General features: G+C 44.0%; 1 protein-coding gene across 1 annotated transcript in view; it reads left to right on the top strand.

The window, feature by feature from the left end:
• Positions 1 to 1661: 1661 nt before the first annotated feature.
• Positions 1662 to 7549, top strand: part of LOC121273482 (neprilysin-like) — a 248314-nt gene continuing 242426 nt past the window's right edge. Inside the window, exon 1 of the mRNA XM_041180668.1 lies at positions 1662 to 1740. The gene's annotated coding sequence lies outside the window, so the exon portion shown is untranslated. The remainder of the gene's footprint in view (positions 1741 to 7549) is intronic.

The following is a 7549-nucleotide window of genomic DNA, read 5'->3' as shown; positions in this document are numbered from 1 at the left end:
CAGAGAGAGACACCATCTGCGCAACTATGCAAGAAAAAAATACAAGAGAAAGAAACAAACTTGTATTTCTATGGCACCTTTCATGTCCTCAGGACATCCCAAAGTGCTTCACTTTCCTGTTCCAACTACCATGATTAACCTTTGAAGTGTGGTCATTGTTACTTAGGAAAATGCAGCAGCCATTTTGCACAGAGCAATGTCCCAAAAGAACCAAGTCAGATAAGTGGACAGTTAAGTTGTTTGTAGAACTATAGCTTGAAGGATAAATGTTGATCGGGACATCAGGAGAACGCTCTCATTCGTCTTGGAAAAAAATGTGATCTACTTATGACTAACTGAACAGACATTGAAGCCGGGATTTCCCGGCCCTGCTGTGTGTGGGACCCACCGTGGGTGAGGCGGTGCCCAAGCCAGAAGTCCATTGACTTGCGGCCTGGACCGGACGATCGCAGCGGTGGGCGGGTGCAGAAAATCCCGCCGTTAGAGTTTTTGTTTACGATCTCATCCTAATGGTTGGGCCTCTGGCAATGCGGCACCACAGTGAAGGGTCAGCCTAGATAAACATGTGGGATCTTCCCACCCCCGATTAACAATAAAGATTCGCTCAAAAGAAATAAAGAGAAGTACTCTCAGGGTGTGAACCGTACAAAAATAGAAGCATCAGCAAGTCCTTCAAGGTCACTCTTTGATCTCTTAAAAAATAGCAGGATCCTTTGTTGAACACAAGAAAAAAAAGGAAGAAAAAAACTTGCACTTTCCACAACCTCAGGACATCCCAAAGCACTTTGCAGCCAAGTAAACGCTTTGATATGTAGCAACTGATGCAATGTAGGAAACATGTCAGCTAAATCCCACAAATAGCAATGAGAAAATGACAAGATAATCTTTTTTTCATTGATTTTGGTTGAGAGATAAATATTGACTCGTGCACCAGGAGAACTCCACTGCTTTCTTTGTTTGAAACAATGCTCTGGGATCTTTTACATCCCACTGAGAGGGCAGGTGAGATGCCAGTTCAATGTCTCATCCAAAAGATTGCATCTCCAACAGTACCTTTAGTACTACACTGGGAGTGCCAGCCTAGATTTTTGTGTTCAAGGCTCTGGATTGGAACATAGCAGGGTACCAGTAAAGTGATCATATCTGCTTCGTAGCACTGATGCATTTTTGGACAGTTGACAGTACTTGCTGATCTGCAATATTACATTAACCAGCGGAGTCGGGAAGTGGAAACTGAAAGCTTGACTGACAGCTTCTTTAATCTCACTGTTCAGTGCTATAATTTAAGGCTCTGTATTGTGTCAAGTGCCTCAGAACCAACTGATGAAAGGTCTTTCTTGGAAACCATGCTTGGTATAGTATGATAACATCATTGTTTTGACAAAGGATTTTATACATGCAGTTCCAAGGCTCTTAAAGACGCTTGGGAATCTGTATCTGACTTAAGTTAAAATGTTTATCAGTGTTGGCAGCTTAACTTGCCTAAACTCATGGGGTCAAGTAATGGAAAAAAAAGCTTGCTTTACAAATGGTTGGTATGAGAGAATGGTGAACACTGGAAATAGCTTCTAAACCAAGGCAGTTTTATAGATTATGTCCCTACAATTAGTCATGCATGACATTGTTCATTCACTTTTCAAATCTCCTTCATCAACTAACAGAAAATGGCTTTTGATGTCAGCTGTGTAGTAAGATTTTCCATGGATAAAGAACATCGGAGCCACAGCATTATAGGAGCTGGTGAGGATTGTTTTGCATTCTCCTAATGTGAGTCTAAGCAGTCTCTGGATCGGAATAATATTCATTACTGGAAATGAATCCAAAAAAGTGATCTCAGCAAACCAACAATTTAAAAATAATTAATGGAATTTGGGCATCACTGGTAACCTCGGGATTTATTGTTCATCCCTTGTTGTCCTTGAGAAAGTGATGATTGGTCTTCTTCTTTTCGAACCACTGCAGTCTGTCTGGTGAAGGTGAAGCCATCATGCTATTAGATAAGGAGTTCCAGGATTTTCACACAGTGACATTGAAAAAACTGCAATATATTTCCAAGACTGGATGGTGCATAACTTAGAGAGGAACTTGGAGGTGGAGGTGTTCCCACGCACCTGTTCCCCTTGTCCTTCTGGGTGGTGGAAGTTGAGGGTTTGCGTGCTGCTTCTGAAGCAGCCTTGGCAAGCTACTGCATTCCTTCAGGGGGAGATGGTGGCATCGTGTTAGGAAGGGAGCTAATGACCTAGTGATCCAGTGGCCTAGGCCAATGCTTTGTGGGCATGGGTTCAAATCCCACCACAGCAGCTGGTGGAGTTTTAAGTCAATTACTAAACCTGGAATATAAAACTAGTCTCAGTAATGGTGACATGGCAACTATAGTCAGTTGTTGGTTCACTAATGTCCTTTAGGTGGGGTGGGTTAGGTGGTGCCATCCTTACTTGGTCCCACAAATGACTCCAGAGCCATAACAATGTGGCTGAATCTTAACATCCCTCTGTAATGGCCTAGCAAGGGCAATTAAGAATGGGCAACAAGCGCCTTAACAGTGATGCCCACATTCTATGAAAGAATTAAAACAACTGTAGATAGAGAACACTGTCATAAAGGCATTAATCATGGGAAATGGTTCATCTTCAAGGACTAAGAGCATTCTGGAAGAATTTGTATTTTTAAAAGACACTGTCCCTTAAAGGGTTAATGCAAGGACTCTGGTTGCTGCTGTTCTTAGAAAAGACAACATTTTACAAGGAAAGATAATTAAGCAGTTTTAAAGAAGCTAGAAACCTCTTGGCCCTGATGGACTGTTTACAGAAGAGTCACTTGGTGATTTATGGCTTCGAAAAAAACCACGCTTTGGAAAACTGTGTTTAAAAGCTGGTAAGCTGGTCGGTTGTTTATGCTTTGGGTGGGCGGCGGGTGGCGGGGGGGGGGGAGGGGGGGTGTGGGGGGTGCGGGTGGTGGTGTTGGGTAATAAGAAGTATCGACTGCTTGGGTAAAGAAAGCAACAGCTCCTGAAGCTCCAGACTAGTTGAAAACAAAATGTGAATGGAAGATGCCACTCTACATTCTGAAATTGACTGACTGCAAGTTTTCCTCAAAGTCCACTTCAAAAATAGTGCAAGAGTCATGGATTGTTTCCCATGTCAGTACTGAGAAACCAATCATATAATTCAGATGCCATTTCAAGTAATCCACCATTTATCCTTTTCCCTTGACTCATTCATTTTTAACCATTTCACAGAATTCTTCTAATTGACAAGTCTAGTTTTATAATAAACTAATAATTTTTCTGCTTATGGATGAAACCTGGGCCTTGAGATTTTTTTTATTCATTCATGGGATGTGGGCTTCGCTGGCTTGTCCAGCATTTATTGCCCATCCTTAGTTGCCCTTGAGAAGGTGGTGGTGAGCTGCCTTTTTGAACCACTGCAGTTCGTGCGGTGTAGGTACACCCACAGAGCTGTTAGGAAGGGAGTTCCAGGATTTTGACCCAGCGACAGTGAATGAACAGCGATATATTTCCAAGATAGGATGTTGAGTGACTTGGGAGGGAACTTACAGGTTGTGGTGTTCCCATCTATCTGCTGCCCTTGTCCTTCCAGGTGGCAGTGGTTATAGGTTTGGAAGGAGCTGTTGAAGAATACTTGGTGAATTCCTGCAGTGCATCTACCACTGTGCGTCAGTGCTGGAGGGAGTGAATGTTTGTGGATGGAGTGCCGATCAAGTGGGCTGCTTTGTCCTGGATGGTGTCAAGCTTCTTGGGTATTGTGGGAGCTGTACTCATCCAGGCAAGTGGGGAGTATTCCATCACACTCCTGATGGTGCCTTGTAGATGGTGGACAGGCTTTGGGGAGTCAGGAGGTGAGTTACTCATTACATGAATCCTAGCCTCTGACCTGTTCTCGTAGCCAAAGTATTTATATGGCTAGCCCAGATCAGTTTCTGTTGATGTAGGGGATTCAGTATTGGCAATACCATTGTACATCAAGGGGTGATGATTAGATTCTCTCTTGTTGGAGATGGTCATTGCCTGACACTTGTGTGGCATGAATGTTATTTGCCACTTGTCAGCCCAAGCCTGGATATTGTCCTGATCTTGCTGCATTTTGACATGGACTGCTTCATTATCTGAGGAGTTGCGAATGGTGCTGAACATTGTGCAATTATTAGTGAACATCCCCACTTCTGACCTGAAGGAAGGTCATTGATGAAGCAGCTGAAGATGTTTGAGCCGAGGACACTACCCTGAGGAATTCCTGCAGTGAAGTCCTAGAACTGAGATGACTGACTTACAACAACCCCAACCATCTTCCTTTGTGCTGTGACTCCAACCAGTGGGGAGTTCTCCCCCTGATTCCCATTGACTCCAGTTTCGCTAGGGCTCCTTGATGCCATACTCAGTCAAATGTTGCCTTGATGTCAAGGGCAGTCACTCTCACCTCAGCTCAGGAGTTCAGCTCTTCTGTCCAGTTTGAACCAAGGCTGTAATGGGGTCAGGAGCTGAGTGGCCTTGGTGGAACCCAAACTAGGTTGAATGGTCATTTTGAGATAGATAAATCACATTTTTGGCCATATAGCTAGCTGGAAAAATCATTTGCATCTATGTTGTGACCCGTGGAATAGTGGAATTAGCGACAGACAGTGCACTCCTCCCATCCGGGTTGTAACAATCCTGCAGTCACAGGAATGGAGAGGTGGATGTTTATATTAATCAACGATCAAGTAGACTGCTTTGTAGTGATTCACTTATGGTAAGGCTATTGGATATCAAGGTGGTTAAGCTCTCTTTTGTGAGGAAGTGTCATTATTTAGTGTAGTATGAATGTTACTTGCCACGATATTAGCCCTAGCCTGAATGTTGTCCAGGTCTTGCTCCATGCAGTAGACTTCTTCAATATCTGAGGAATTGTGAATATACTGAACTCTACTGAATCATCAGTGAATAACTCCACTTCTGACCATATGATGGAGGGAGGATCATTGCTGAAGCAGCTTGTGGCAGATATGACTCCAGTGGTTAGGTTTTCTCATGATCCCCATTGACTTAAGTTTTACTAGCACTCCCTGCTACCACACTTGGTCAAATGTTTGCTTGATATCAAAAGCAGTCACCTCTGGAATTCATCTTGTGCCCAAGGCTGTCTGAACTCTGGAACCAAATGGTCCAGCAGAGCAGGTTATTGGTGAGTAAGTGCTGTTGACAATACCTTCCATCACTTTGCAGTTGATTGATGGTAGGCTGACAAGGTTGGAGTGTGTGATGTTGTGGACAGGAGAGGGACGAATTTAAACTGCACTAATTTCTCCTCTCACCACCGCCCGTAAACAAAAGGGTGTTTTGATTTTGTTTCCCTCTTTATAGGTGGTGGCGTGTTTCCCAACCCCTTGGTTTCAGCATAATTCAATTTTCTATTAATAAACCCACAGGGAACTCATGATAGAATGAACTCAACGGGTTGGTTTATTTGCACACACTCAAAATGCGAGAAGATTATTTGCAATGTCCCCTTTGCATTTAAAAGGTAAAGAGTGGGATAGAGAAAAGCAAAATTTACAGTGCAGACACCACAGAGAAAAAAATGGTTTAACTTGAGTTCCAGACCCCAGAATCAAAGTCCAATGAGGTATTCCTTCTTGGAGGCTGGTGGGTTGAAAACCGATCCTGCATAATTCACTTTTCTAGTGGTATTGACTTCACATGATGAGATAGGCATGCAGAGATGAATCAGTCTTAAATGTTATGGTCCAGAAGTTCCAGCAGAAGCAGTGTAGTTGGCTCCTGGTATTCCACCTGGGCAGAGTTCCTTGGCTATGAGGTTCTAGTTAGCTGGTAAACAGCAGACTGAACTATGCAGTTCAGCAAGGCAATATTATTTGTTCCACAAGCCAGAAGCTCATGTCAGATGACTCCCACCTCTCCACAAGGTCTTTGTCTGGATTACAAAGACTGTTAACTCTATTAGAAATTGAAAGAAAAGTTGCGGAGCCTTTGCCTTAGCAGACGATCCATCTCCTTCAGGCCAGCCTGGGTAATGAAATGCAGATGGCCTTTGTACAGCTGTCTTTGAAGTTGTGCTGTACAGTTAACAGATGATTGTTAGTTGCTCCTCAGAGATAATGAGGTGTGAGTTTTCCCAAAACTGTCAAGTAACCTCTTTGGATCAGAGGTCACAGGCAGTTATAGGTTCAGCCATTTTAAAGGTCCTTGTTCAGTTTCAAAATTTTAGAAATAACAATCAGCATATTTATATATATTTTATCAAAATATACAGTGTGAGTTCTTAGTCCCTCATGGTTACTTTTGTTTGGACGGGGCAAAGCTAAACAATTTGCCACTGTTGTAACTGTTATGCAAAGCTCTTTTGGCCGAGATCATACTGCTCTCATATGGTTAGAACAACGAAGCCTGGAAACAGAGCTGTAACATAATTTGACAAACTGCAAAGGAGCAGAAATCAGTGCTAAGATGTTACTGGGTCATTAAATCCTGATGTGTACTCCGTAATAATGAACCAAGGACACAGCTATCAACTCAATGTCAAAGGGGGATTCGAACATGAGACACATGGGGCTGAATTTTCACCTTGGCATGCGGGCATGTGCCCAACAGGCACGAGCGTGAGGTAGCGCGCGGTGACATCAGGCAAGTGTCCTGACATCGTCGCGCGCGCGCGCACGATATTTCGGTTGGCAGGTGTGCGCGGGTGTCAGCAGCACGCCTGCCGACAATTGAGAAGGCTGTTAAGCCTACTAATCGACCAGCTAAATGGAATTTTTCCCTGCTTGTCCAACCTCATGGTTGCCGGGTGGGTGAATAGGCCGAGCGGCCTTTCAATTTTTGAGCAAACCTCATCCTCGGGCGGGCCGAGCGTTCCGATGTTAATTAAAAGTAAAAGTTTTCAGACCTCATTTGCAACATGTCCTGCTCGTGTGACAGAAACACAGGAGGGGACATGCTTTCCTTATTTTTGAAATCTTTATTTTTAATGTTATAAATCGTCAGCTCCCTGACGCAGCTCTGTGCCTTCAGGGAGGTTTCTGTGAGCGCACCCACCCGCATGCGCAAACTTCCCCGCTCGCTCTCCTCCCCCCCACTACCACACACACACACAGCACCGCCCTCCAACCACCCCCCCCCCCCCAACCAACCTCCACCCCCAACCCCAGCAGAGCTGAGCATTGCAGCAAGTAATTCACACTAGCTGGGGCCCAATTGCGGGTGGCGAACATTGTATCCCCATGGGGACCCATCACTGATTATTAGAAGTGAGAAGACAAGCCTTGATTTACACAGCAGCAGTCTGGAGCCAACTGGAACTGGGAGTTCAGTTGGCTAACATGAATGCCCAAAAATCTTTAAGAAGAATAGATCTAATAAGTACAAACTATTTTGTGCTTATGAAGAAGAGATTTGCTAGTACTTGAGAATGGAACATAGAAAATTGTTGGGAATTAGCCACTCGTGGCCAAACTCACCCCAAGCCCAGTTGACACATTACACCTGAGTTCACTGACCACATTCACTGCAAATCGATTAACACCTGATTTTCAA

Source organism: Carcharodon carcharias, chromosome 2 (genome assembly GCF_017639515.1).
Source record: "Carcharodon carcharias isolate sCarCar2 chromosome 2, sCarCar2.pri, whole genome shotgun sequence".
In the NCBI taxonomy this organism is placed as follows: Eukaryota; Metazoa; Chordata; class Chondrichthyes; order Lamniformes; family Lamnidae; genus Carcharodon; species Carcharodon carcharias.
Note: the sequence above shows the minus strand (reverse complement) of the source record. Positions and strands in the feature narration are given on the sequence as shown.